Here is a 14,196-nt window from a genome sequence, read left to right on the forward strand (position 1 = left end):
CCAGTCCCTCCACCAAAGCTCTGGCTCCCAGCACAGGCTTTAGGCAGGAGCTGTGGCCTTCAATGTAAAACCTTTACTTAAGGCACTAAAAATAATTCTAAATGTAGTAATGTTATTAGGAAATGTTGGAAATCAATCCAATTTCCGGAAGTGAAAATTCCAGATGCAGAGAACAAAATGGATTTTGAGAGAATATGATTATCAGCTTTTGAGTGGTTTGGGTGGAAAGATAAGACAGTGCCATCTGCTGGCTAAAATCTGTACTAGACACAAATAAAAGCAGCTCTAATCCTGTTCCAAAATAACTGTTAACAACAGGAATTCTGCAGATGCTGGAAATTCAAGTAATACACACAAAAGTTGCTGGTGAACGCAGCAGGCCAGGCAGCATCTCTAGGAAGAGGTGCAGTCGACGTTTCAGGCCGAGACCCTTCGTCAGGACTAACTGAAGGAAGAGTGAGTAAGGGATTTGAAAGTTGGAGGGGGAGGGGGAGATGCAAAATGATAGGAGAAGACAGGAGGGGGAGGGATAGAGCCGAGAGCTGGACAGGTGATAGGCAAAAGGGAATATGAGAGGATCATGGGACAGGAGGTCCGGGAAGAAAGACGGGGGGGGGACCCAGAGGATGGGCAATGGGTATATTCAGAGGGACAGAGGGAGAAAAAGGAGAGTGAGAGAAAGAATGTGTGCATAAAAAAGAGTAACAGATGGGGTACGAGGGGGAGGTGGGGCATTAGCAGAAGTTAGAGAAGTCAATGTTCATGCCATCAGGTTGGAGGCTACCCAGACGGAATATGAGGTGTTGTTCCTCCAACCTGAGTGTGGCTTCATCTTTACAGTAGAGGAGGCCGTGGATAGACATGTCAGAATGGGAATGGGATGTGGAATTAAAATATGTGGCCACTGGGAGATCCTGCTTTCTCTGGCGGACAGAGCGTAGATGTTCAGCAAAGCGGTCTCCCAGTCTGCGTTGGGTCTCGCCAATATATAAAAGGCCACATCGGGAGCACCGGACGCAGTATATCACCCCAGTCGACTCACAGGTGAAGTGTTGCCTCACCTGGAAGGACTGTTTGGAGCCCTGAATGGTGGTAAGGGAGGAAGTGTAAGGGCATGTGTAGCACTTGTTCCGCTTACACGGATAAGTGCCAGGAGGGAGATCAGTGGGGAGGGATGGGGGGGACGAATGGACAAGGGAGTTGCGTAGGGAGCGATCCCTGCGGAATGCAGGGGGGGGAGGGAAAGATGTGCTTAGTGGTGGGATCCCATTGGAGGTGGCGGAAGTTACGGAGAATAATATGTTGGACCCGGAGGCTGGTGGGGTGGTAGGTGAGGACCAGGGGAACCCTATTCCTAGTAGGGTGGCAGGAGGATGGAGTGAGAGCAGATGTACGTGAAATGAGGGAGATGTGTTTAAGAGCAGAGTTGATAGTGGAGGAAGGGAAGCCCCTTTCTTTAAAAAAGGAAGACATCTCCCTCATCCTAGAATGAAAAGCCTCATCCTGAGAGCAGATGCGGCGGAGACGGAGGAATTGCGAGAAGGGGATGGCGTTTTTGCAAGAGACAGGGTGAGAAGAGGAATAGTCCAGATAGCTGTGAGAGTCAGTAGGCTTATAGTAGACATCAGTGGATAAGCTGTCTCCAGAGACAGAGACAGAAAGATCTAGAAAGGGGAGGGAGGTGTCGGAAATGGACCAGGTAAACTTGAGGACAGGGTGAAAGTTGGAGGCAAAGTTAATAAAGTCAACGAGTTCTGCATGCGTGCAGGAAGCAGCGCCAATGCAGTCGTCGATGTAGCGAAGGAAAAGTGAGGGACAGATACCAGAATAGGCACGGAACATAGATTGTTCCACAAACCCAACAAAAAGGCAGGCATAGCTCGGACCCATATGGGTGCCCATGGCGACACCTTTAGTTTGGAGGAAGTTTGAGGAGCAAAAGGAGAAATTATTAAGAGTAAGGACTAATTCCGCTAGACGGAGCAGAGTGGTGGTAGAGGGGAACTGATTAGGTCTGGAATCCAAAAAGAAGCGGAGAGCTTTGAGACCTTCCTGATGGGGCATGGAAGTATATAGGGACTGGACATCCAACCTTCCTGATGGGGGATGGAAGTATATAGGGACTGGACATCCAAAATAACTGTTGTATTCCAGTAATCTGTTTAACATTAGAAGTCCTCAAAAAGCCACAAATTAAGAATGATTATAGACATGTGTTGCATCTAGGAGAAAGCAACTTAGTTTTACATTGAACTTTGCTATGTAACAATTTAACAACAAGACGGCAAAGGAGCGTTTCTGGTGAGCTGTATGTGACTAGTGATGTTCTGCAGAGTTCAATGTTGGATTTGCTACTTTTCACGTTATATGTTAATGATACGGATGTTGGAATTGATGGCTTTGTGGCCGGGTCTGCGGATGATACGAAGATAGGTGGGGTGCCAAGTAGTGTTGAGGAAGTAGGGGGCCTGCAGAAGGACTTGAACAGATTGGGAGAATGGGCAAGGAATTAGCAGATGGAGTACAGTGTAGGGAAGTGTATGATCATGCACACTGGTAGAAGGAAGTTAGGTGTAGACTATTTTCTAAATGGGAAGCAAATTCAGAAATCGGAGGTGCAAAAGGACTTGGGAGTTGTCATGCAGGATTCCTTAAAGGTTAACTTGCAGGTTGAGTGTGTGGTAAGGAAGGCAAATGTGATGTCAACATTCTTTGTGAGGACTAGAATATAAGAGCAAGGATATGAATCTGGGGCTTTATAAGGCAATGATCAGATTGCGCTTGGAGCATTGTGAGCAGTTTTGGGCCTCTTATGAGGATGAAAGGATGTGCTGGCATTGGAGAGTATCCAGAGGAGTTTACTAGATTGATCCGAGCATTGAAAAGATAAATGTATGAGGAGCATTTGACTGCTCTGGGCCTGTACTCAGTGGCGTTTAGGAGAATGAGGGGGATATCTCATAGGAACCTATTGAATATTGAAAGGCCTAGATAGAGTGGGCATGGAGTGCATCTTTCCAATAGTGGGTGAGTCCAGTACCAGAGGGTGCAGCCTCAGGGTAGGAGAATGCCCCTTTTTTTAAAAAACTGAGATGAGGAGGAATTTCTTTATCCAGAAGTTGGTGAATCTGTGGAATTCTTTTCCACAGTCAGCTATTTTTGGGTATATTTAAAGCGGAGGTTGATTAATAAGGAGTTCAAAGGTTACATGGAGAAGGTGGGAGAATGGGGTTGAGGAGGAAAATGCATCAGCTATAATCGAATAGCAAAGCACTCTCGATGAGCTGAATGGCTTAATTTTCTCCCAAGTCTTATGTTCTTCTAAATAATTAGGTTTCTTAGACAAATTTAAACTCTGACTTTAGTATTTTCTGCTTTTCAGAATCGGGTTTATTATCACCATTTTATATGATGTGAAATTTGTTATTTTGGGGCAACAAGGACATAAAATTACAATAATATAAAGTGACACCTTGTAGAACATTTTTTGTAATTTAAATGATATCTATTCATTTTCAGTTAAGCAGACAACCCAAAACAGTTGGAACAAATGCTGCCATATTTAGAGCTATTATGTGATTATTTGACCAAATGCATTAAGTTATAAATTGACTGTTTAAACTTAACTTCATTGACCATCAAGTTTCACATTCTGAATAAAATATTACAAGCATGCAGCCTACTCCCCAAATGAGTCTTTGCATATTGTTCAATATGCCAAGATAGTTTTAAAGCTTTTTGAACGTACACGAGTTAGGCAGCTTGTTCCCTGATTTTAATTTTGTTAAAAACGACATTTAATACAGTCCCGTTTTTGGAAAAAATGAGAAAATTCTAATTTTCCATGAGATAGAGAGCAAACAAAACTGCCAGACAAAGCTGGATTTGCATATCACAGATTAGCTTTGCCATGAATTAAACTTGAGCAAATGTCAGGATATTAGGAATTTGTTTGCTTTATGGTTATCTATTCAAGGCTGTCAGTAAAAATGCTACTGCATGGTAAATAGCTTAATCAAAATCATTAAACTGTTCATCCTCTGTAAAAAGTTATGTTTTCGCATGAACGTGGGTGCAAGAAAATGTATTCTCGGTATGGCATCTATAATGATGTAGTTTTAATTACAATCCAGATGAGAAAAATGTCAGTCTTTAAATATTGGACACAGATGGCAAAAGCTGACGTAAGTAAGACAAATCCCCATAGGAAGCCTTTGTGTAGCCAGAATTTGAACTTCCTTTTCATTACTCTGCCCAACAGATGGGGACAGATGACCCTTATCAGTGGAGAATCATGGTCCCTCTTCCCTGCAGTATATTAATCACTCACATATTTTCTGAAATTTCACGGTGGTCTTTAAAGCTGTGTTTTTTTTCTGGCCACAGCTAAGGATATAGTGCCAGGGGTGCAGTCTGATCCCAAGGGGAAATAACCACAGATACAATTGTTAAATTGCAACAATCTTTATTGCTGGGACTGTGTAAGTATCCGGAGAGTGCTGTCAGTCCACTCTCCTGCAATGCTTCTAATAAAAGAGAGGCTGGACAAACTTTGGGGCGGTGGAAGCTGAGGGGAGATCCGATCCAATCAAGGATCAGAAGATTTTAAGAAGCATAGACAGAGTAGACATACAGTATCTGTTTCCCAGGGTAGAAATGTCTAATACCAGAGGCCACATGTGGAAGGTGAGAGGGGGTAGGTTTAATGGGATGTGAGGGGTAAGTTTTTTACTCAAAGTGTTGGATGTCTGGAATGCGCAGTCTGGTATGGTGGTAGAGGCAAATACATTAGAGGCTTTTAAGAGACTTATAGATAGGTACATGAATATGAGGAAGTTGGAAGGATATGGAAATTGTGTAGGTAGAAGAAATTAGTTTTTAAGGGTTTTTTGATTTACTTTTCAGCTGGTTCAGCACAACGTTGTGGGCCGAATGGCCTGTTCCTGTGCTGTACTCTTCTATGTTCGATGTGTGTAGAGGTGATGTCCCAGGTTGCCATTTTTACGTATGATGTGAGACACTGGATGGATAAGTTCAACTACAAGCATATAAAGACATCAGGATCTTCAGATTACTCTTGGCAAACATCAGCAGCAATCTGACCAGTTTCCTTTAGCAGGCCAAGGAATACTTAGATTAATCAAGATGATAATGGGAAATGAGAGAAAATCTGCAGATGGTGGAAATCAAAGCGTAGGTATTCAGCGAAGCGGTCTCCCAATCACTTCAGCTGTGAGTCTGCTGGGGTGATATACTGTGTCCAGTGCTCCCGGTGTGGCCTCTTATATATTGGCGAGACCCTACGCAGACTGGGAGATCGTTTCACTGAACACCTACTCTCGGTCCGCCAGAGGAAGCAGGATCTCCCAGTGGCCACACATTTTAATTCCACGTCCCATTCCCATTCCGATATGTCAATCCACGGCCTCCTCTACTGTCGAGATGAAGCCACACTCGGGTTGGAGGAACAACACCTTATATTCCATCTGGGTAGCCTCCAACCTGATGGCATGAACGTTGATTTCTCTAACTTCCATTAATGCCCCTCCTCCCCTCTTACCCTATCCCTATTTATTTATTTATTTATTTATGTATTTTTCTCTCTTTCCCTCTCACAATAACTCCTTGCCTGTTCTCCATCTTCCTCTGGTGCTCCCCTCCCCCTTTCTTTCTTCCAAGGCCTTCCGTCCCATGACCCTCCCCCTTCTCCAGCCTTGTATCCCTTTTGCCAATCAACTTCCCAGCTCTTGGCTCCATCCCTCCCCCTCCTGTCTTCTCCTATCATTTTGGGTCTCCCCCTCTCCCTCCCACTTTCAAATCTCTTACTATCTCTTTTTTCCGTTAGTCCTGACGAAGGGTCTCGACCCAAAACGTCGACTGTACTTCTTCCTATAGGTGCTGCCTGGCCTACTGCGTTCCACCAGCATTTTGTGTGTGTTGCTAGGATTTCTCAGTGCTAAATTCCTAATTATCAAAGCTTTACTGTACTCATCTGTGTACAGTATATAAATTATCCAATTTGAAATGTTAGAATCTGAATATATTCTGTTAAATTTGAAATGTCATTTTCTTTAACACTGCTTAAGCACTTTAAAACTTTAAAAAAAGTGATCAAGAATAGCTAGCCATAGTACCTATCAAAGATAAAATTTTAAAGTTGTATTTAAGACGTTGGTGTCTATATTGTGGAATGTGATGAACCTTTTCAGATTTTAATTTTACAAATTAAATTTCAAGTAAAACTTTAGATCAGAGATTTAGATTTGTGAAGTAAATGTTGTATATTCCTTTGATAAATTAAAATATGTGCCATCAGTCTGATGTGCACACTGGTAGCAATGATTACTGTTGCTTTGACCTTTGTTGCCATCTGTACCCTTGTAGCACTCAGCTAAAGATTTTACAAGGATTAATTGGTTAGCACATTCAAAACAGATGTTCATATTCCTAGTCTGGATAAAAGCTATCCTGAATTTTCAATATCATTGCAAGAGTAAGAGAATCAGATAAGCCTTTCTCTATTCAACTCGTTCAATGAGTGAGAGGACATTACACAGTGATAAATATGTATAATATGATATTACTTATCTTTGAACTTGCTGATTAGAGATGTCTGCTATAATAGGAAAGGCTCCCTCTGTGTGAAGGTAGAAGCAGTATATGATTTCAAAATGTCCATAGACCACATGTGTGAGTGCCACATACGGCCTCACTCATTAATCCTTTTTCACGTATCTGGCAGAATCTGAAAAAAAATCGTGTCACCGCCTTCTGACAGATAAGGTAAGCATAACCTGTAAGAGCCATTGTTAATGGTTAGTGCCTCTTCTCAAATGGCAGGGACTTAGCTAAAATGCCAGCTTATTGCTTTTTGGTAGAAAGAGATAAAGATTGTTAGGTTTCAGTGCATAGCAAGAACATAATGATATTTATACAGTGAAAACTTGTGTCATTGAAGAAGATATTTACAGATGAAAACGTATCACAAAAGTTATCTGAGCAGCAGTGATTCCTATCCTCCTTTGTTTCTGATACTTGGTCTATTTCAACACCGAACAAAGACACTAAAACTATTTCTCTAAAAACCATCCACTGGAAGGATAAGCAAACCCATTTCTCTGTCTTCTTCCAGACCAACATGTTCATCAGTGTGACCCTGTTTGCTCTCGGGGGTCTCCATTGCATAGGCCACATTGTTCAAACTCTTGACTCCCTAAACAGGCACTGATATGTTAGGGTATTACTAGGTATCAGAAAAAAGATTAGGAATGTTCTCAAAGCTTCCTTGAAAAAAATGCAACAACATCACTGACTCCTGGGAATTTCTGGCTGATAATCACTCAAAATGAAGAAGGATCATTCAGTACATTATGTGGAATGTAGCTTCACAAACTACTCCCTGCCCCATTTGTTTAAGAATCTGGTTCCCATATTCACCTCACTAGCCACCCAAAAAGGGTGAAACTAGTTGTCCTCAGTCCCAGGAGGCTGTTAAGAAAGGAATTAAATAAATTTCTGCTAAGTAATAATGACAATTATATGGAACAATGCACCAGAAATCCAGGCAAGTGGTGCCAGCCAGTCTAATATAGATCACTATAGCAGAGAGGACATTTACATTTCCAGCTGGAAGTGTGCCAGCTGCCTTAATGAGTAAACTGAATGTGCATATCATTAACATTAATTAAATCAGGCTTGGTTTTTTTAAGGTTGCTCTAGCTGGGGGTGGTAATAGGGACAAGCTCCAACTACCTATTAAATTCTCACAATGGCGTGTGTCTCCAATAGCCTCGGATAGCTCCTTGGCCTTAGCTACTAAGCCTGGCAGACCCGTTTCTATTGACAGAAGGAGTTCTCTAACTCGAGAATCAGCAACAAACTGAGAGAGAAAGAGATCAGAGTACAGAGCCCTCCGACAGCTGATTTGCTGTTCCTGATATTTTTTTCTCCTCCAGCGACGCTTCCGTTGGTGGCACTGGCATAAAATTGGCTTGTCCCCAGGGCCGCAAAACCGTGCAACCCCGAAGGCACACTTGTCTTCTAGGCCATTTCCTTGGGATATCAAAAAACGGCTGGTCAGTGAGCCCCGAGAGCAGGAACCGAGGTCGTAAAGAACCAAAGTTTGTGTGCAGGGTCTTCAACAGAACCCCATCCACCTTGAAAATCGAGCAGAGAGATTAAAGGTAAAAATTAATGTTTCTGCAGATGAGCGTGAAGATGCTGCTGTCTAGCACCATTGTGGCAGAGACTGGGAGCAACCAGCAGAAGTGAAAGGCAAAGCTGGAAGAGACTGGGAAGGAGACAATATTCACAGTAGATGTCAGACAGTATGTAACCCATTCACAAACAAGAGAAAGTCTGCAGATCCTGGGAATCAACACACACAAAAGGCTGGAGGAAGTCAGCAGGCCAGGCAGCATCCATGGAAAACAGTTGATGTTTCAGGCTGAGACCCTTCAGCAGGACAACCCCATCTGAGCTTTACTGGGGAGAAATGTGTATCTTGGGTGTTTTCATTTCATCATCACTAAGGTTGTTTCCTATAAACTGCATAGGTTTTTCAAAGAATTCACAAAATATAGTAGCATAACTTGCTCGTGAATTTATAATTTTAATTATTGCATCTGAAGTAGAAGGTTGTTGTCCTACAATAAGAAAAATGTTGCTGTATCATCTGTTGCAATCTGAAAGGAACCCAGAATACAGCTACCTGAAGTTTAAAGTTCCAGGCTTGAGTTGTGAGCATGGACAGCCGTGCAGATGGCTGATAAGAATGCAGTGTTCGTTACTGTCTATGCCAGCTCACAGGGCACGCAGGTATTCAGGAGGCCAGTGAAGCCCCTCTCCACTCATGCACAAAAGGATGCCATTTGTCACACTCTTACAATGACCTATACAATTAGTCCTTCATCCCTCTTCTTTCCCTTTACTCCCAGAAGTTTGTTCTTTTCAATTATTTATTCAATTCCCTTTGAACGTGTTTACCAAACTTGCTTCGCCATCCTTTCCAGGTAATACATTCCAAGTCATGACAATAGTCAGGATTTTTAAAAACTCATACCGTGCTTGTTTTTCTACCAAAAATTTGTTGAATCTATTCAACGCACAACGAATTCCTTTTCAACACAATCAAACTGGCTACTTTCCAGCTAGAAATCTTCATGCTTGACTATTCCTAATTCATTTCCATAACCATTCTAAACAACAATAATGATTGTTATTCCCAAATCCCTGGCCAATCAGACATAATTTACTTGCAACCTTTTATTTAGAATTAGATAGAGCGTTGCATTCTTTCACACTGTATTGAAAATGCACTTACCCTGAAATATGTTCTTTCGACACATTTTAAGACTGCTTGGTTCCCCTATTTTCTTTTCCAGTGCTACTCAAGATTGTATTAGAACCATTGTAACAACCCCCTTATGGTTATTATATCTTTCTACAATTTCTGTTGTTCCTGATTGTAATGAAATACATTTGCTCCCCTCAATTGCTATTACCTTGTTTTTTATTTCCTCGATTAGTGCTGCCTTTCCCACTCTGTTTCCAGCCAAATATTTCCTGAACTGAAATATTTCCTGTAAGATGTGGGGTCTCAAGGCAGCTAACAATCTCCCTGATGACTATACAGTATGTGCAAGAAGTGCAGCCAATTTCAGCTCCTGAATGACCAGCTCTAGAGACTGGAACGGGAGCTGGAGGTACTCGGGACCATCTCGGAGGCTGAAGACCTCGTGGATGGAACTTTGACCGAGATGGTCACACCCAGAGTGCAGGCTTCAGTTGGTAGATGGGTAGCCATCAGAGGTGAGAGGAGTAAGCAGTCAGTGGCCAATCCTCTCAGCCACAAGTATAAACGTTTTGGATACTGTTGAGGGTGTATGACCAATCACGGCCCAGCAGCAGCAGCCAGGCCAGTGACACGGTGGCCAGCTCTGAGACTCAGCCGGAAAGAGTTAAGTCAGGCCCTGTCACCATAGTGACAGGAGACCCAATTGTTAGGGGCACGGACAGGAGATTCTGTGACCACGATGGAGGCGCCAGGATGTTGTATAGCCTCCTAGGTGCTAGGGTCCAGGATGTCTCCGAGTGGTTGCAGAATATTCTCAAGAGGGAGGATAGGTGATCAGAGATCGTGGGGCACATTGACACCAATGACACAGGGAGAAAGCGGGGAGAGGTCCCCCTTTTCCACTGCTACTCAAGATTGTAGCAGAGGCTTATGGAATGCTTGTTTTTATTAGTCGAGGCATTGAGTTCAAAAGTCAGAAGGTTATGTTGCAACTTTATAGAAGTGCTGTGAGTGTCGGGAATTCGGAAAATGGTTGAAGAGCAGACCCTCCAAGATAGTAATCTCAGGATTACTCCCTGTGCCGTGTGCTAGACAGGGCAGGAATAGGATGAGATAGGATGATAGGAATAGAGTCAGTGGCTGAGGAACGTGCGCAGGGGCTGGGTTTTAGGTTCTTGATTCATTGGAACGTCTTCTAGGATAGGATAGTCTTGTACCAGAGGGACAGGATGCACCTAAATTGCAGGGGAGCCAACATCCTGGCCAGGAGGCTCGTAAGTGCTACTCGAGAAGGTTTAACCTAGTTTGGTAGGGGAGTAGGAACCAGCGCACCACCTCAGAAAGTAGGAGGGAGATGTCAGGGCCAATAAAAACAGGCAGGAGCAAAGTAATAGGTATGATGGGATGGATAGTTTGATGTGAGTGTACTTTAATGCTAGGAGTATTTTGGATAAAGTGATGAACCTAGCGCATGGATCAGTACATGAAACTATGCTGTTGTTGCTATTACAGAGACTTGGTGCTTAGTATTCAAGGGTTTTGGTGGTTATAGCAAAGTTGGTAAGAAGGGATGGTGGTGATGAATCAGCATATAGGCTGATATCTGGCTGAGTGGTGTCATAACAACTCAATCTCAGCAAGACCAAGGAATTGATTATAGACCAGGAGAGGGAAAACAGAGGTCCATGAGACATCCTCATCGGAGAAGAAAGCACAGCAGCACCTCCACTTCCTTTGAAGCTTGCAGAGGTTCGCGTGACATCTAGAACTTTGACAAACTTCTGTAGATGTGTAGTGAAGAGTCTATTGGCTGGTAATGTGCTCTCTTCTCACTGCTGCCATCAGGGAGAAGGTACAAGAGCCTCAGGACTTGCACCACCAGGTTCAAGAACAGTTACTACCCCTCAACCATCAGGCTGCTGAATCAAAGGGGATAACTACACTCACTTTCACCATCACTGAAATGTTCCCGCAACCAATGATCTCATTTTAAGAGCTCTTTATTTCATGTTCTTATTATTTATTGCTTTGGTTTATATTTGCATTTGCACAGATTGTTGTCTTCTGCACATTGATCTTTAATTGAGCCTGTTGTAGTTACTATAAATTTACTAAGTATGCCTGCAGGAAAATGAATCTCAGGGTTGTATATGGTGAAGTATGTGTAGTTTAATAATAAAATTCACTTTGGACTTGAATTATTTTTTTAATTTTAAGGGTAGGGTTAATTTATTTATTTAGAGATGTCTCATGGTAACAGGCCCTTCAATCTAGCCTTGTAATTTATGAGGCGGAAACGGTTGAGTTTTATGAAAACCATCATTTCTTTCTTGGTTAGCATGGCTTTCATGTTCTTGACCTAAGAGGTAGGTAGCTTGGGGAGGAAGGTAGTTGGTGAAAGCCAACTGCAGTTTCACACAGTATAGATGTACCCCCATTGCATTGATCTACTGGCGTCAGCAGAGCTGTTTTGGTGGGTTGACCATGGAAGTTGTGTGATCACTATCCCTGTGTCCCTTGAGTCCTGATGAAGAGTCTTGGCCTGAAACGTGGACAATTTATTTTCCTCCATAGATGCTGCCTGACCTGCTGATTTGCCCACTTTGTTTGTGCTGCTTGAATCAGTTCCTCCAACAACTGTCCCTAGTAAGGTAGAAACTCATGTATATCTATCCAAGTCTTGTACCTCAGATTCCTTTCTGACTGATGTCCTGGAAACAGTGGTTTGTCAAGAGGTTAATACATTGATCACTCATTGTATTCATTCAAAACAGAGACTGAGATGTTTCTGAACATTTTAAGGGAATCAATGGACTTTGGGATAGTGTTGAACGGTGACACTGAATTAGAAGATCTTCAGGAATTACAGAATAAAGTTTAACAGTGAAAAGGATATGTAAAAATAAGATGTAAACTAGAAGCCCCACCTCGCACACTCGGCGATTCAGGAACAGCTTCTTCCCCTCTGCCATCTGATTCCCGAATGGACATTGAATCCATGAACACTACCTCAACACTTCTTTATTTCTGTTATTTTGCACTGCTTATTTAACTTAACTGTTATATACTTAATGTAACTGTTTCTTCTCCATTTATTTATGGTGTATTTTATTGTACTGCTGCCATAAAGTTAACAAATTTCAAGAGGTATGCCAGTGACATTAAACTTGATTCCGATTCCTCCCATGGTCCTCGCTCCTCTCCTGTCAGCTCCCTCCTTCTCCTGCCCTTCACCTTTCCCATCAACATGGCTCCATCTACCACTTTCTAGCTAGTCCTCTCCCCTCCCCCCACCTTTTTATTCTGGCACTTTCCACTGCTAGAGAAGGGTCTTGGCCGGAAATGTCAGCTGTTTATTCATTTCCATAGATGCTGCCTGACCTGCTGAGTTCCTCCAGCATTTAGTGTGTGTTACACAAATACGATGCTATGTGTGCTAAATCCCGGAAACAATAGGTCAGATCAAAATTCAGCAGTCTGGTCACATTCAACCACGAATAAAGGTTGACAATTAACCAGATAACAAGGAAGTTCCACAGACATCCCTGTCCTCACAACACTGGAACCCAACATGTGACTGTGCAAGACAAGGACAAAGCATTTAAATTGAATTGAATTGATTTTATTACTTACATCCTTCACATACTTGGGAAGTAAAATCTTTACGTTACGTCTCCATCTAAATGTGCAATGTGCAATTTACAGTAATTTGTAATAAATGGTATTGTTATATGCTCAAGGAGATCTGGTTTTTTTGTGAGAATGCTGTAATGGTCTTTTGGAGGTCACCTGATGTGATTTTCTGCCGCTGTGAGGTCACATGATGACATGTGCCCCGTGACTATATAAGGGTCAACTCAGGTGACGCAGTGGGTTTTTTGAGTTTGTAGATTTCCAGTTAGAATGTGTTGTACCTCCGTTTCTGTTGCGTGTTTGTTTTTGTGACGCAGTTTCATTTTTAAAACGGAAGGTGCGTTCTCTTACAAGATATAGTATTTGAACTGGAAATTTGTGGCTGGAAGTGCCAATTTACTCAATTCCGACAGTTTTGAAGGGAGAGTGAAGAATTCATCTAAGTGAAGGATTGAGGGAAGTCGGCATCGGTTGGCAGTTTAATAAAGGATCGACCTTATTGAGTCTTCGTTGAAGAGAACCTGCATTGAGATAACTCTTGCAATAGCGCAATGAGTTCATGCACAAAGGCTCTCTCTCTCTCTCTCCAAAAGGAATTTAAGGTCAGTTGATTTAAACTGTTTATTTTCGACATCGGGAATCCTGTGGACAGAACCAGCAGTAAAGATGCGTCTGTGAAGAAATCCTTCTCCAGAGAAGTCTCTCCCAATTGAATATGTAAAACTGTTGGACTTTTGAAGTTATTGCTTTAAGAACTATATCTGACTGTATCACTTTAAGAACTGTTTTCGCATTTAACGCTTTAAGAACCAGAGCCAAGTGGAGTTGATGAACGGCTGTGTACCTGTTTAACCTCCGGTTAAAGTTTTCCTTTGTGTTTTTTTTTCCCATATCGCTTATATGTGTTTAATAAATGTTTGGTTGTTTTCATAAAACCTGTCTCGATTAATATTTATTGTTGCCGGTAACGTAACATAATTTTGTGGGGGCTCGTGGGATACGTTCCGATTTTGAGTTTAAGTGCTGGTAATTGCCATTTTGATTTGGTAAAAGGGAATATACGATTTTTTTTTTGGTTTGATTGGTGTGTGTGTGTTGTATTCAGCAACAATGGATATTGATGATTTTTTGAAGACGCCTGACTTGGGATTTTTAGAGAACGCGAGAAAACCTGTGTATTGGAGGTTGCTAAGAAGTTGGATATTAAAGGAATTACAAGAAATTCTACCAAGGCTTTCATACAAAGGAAAATTGCTGAACATTATATT

Source organism: Mobula hypostoma, chromosome 4 (assembly GCF_963921235.1).
Source record: "Mobula hypostoma chromosome 4, sMobHyp1.1, whole genome shotgun sequence".
In the NCBI taxonomy this organism is placed as follows: Eukaryota; Metazoa; Chordata; class Chondrichthyes; order Myliobatiformes; family Myliobatidae; genus Mobula; species Mobula hypostoma.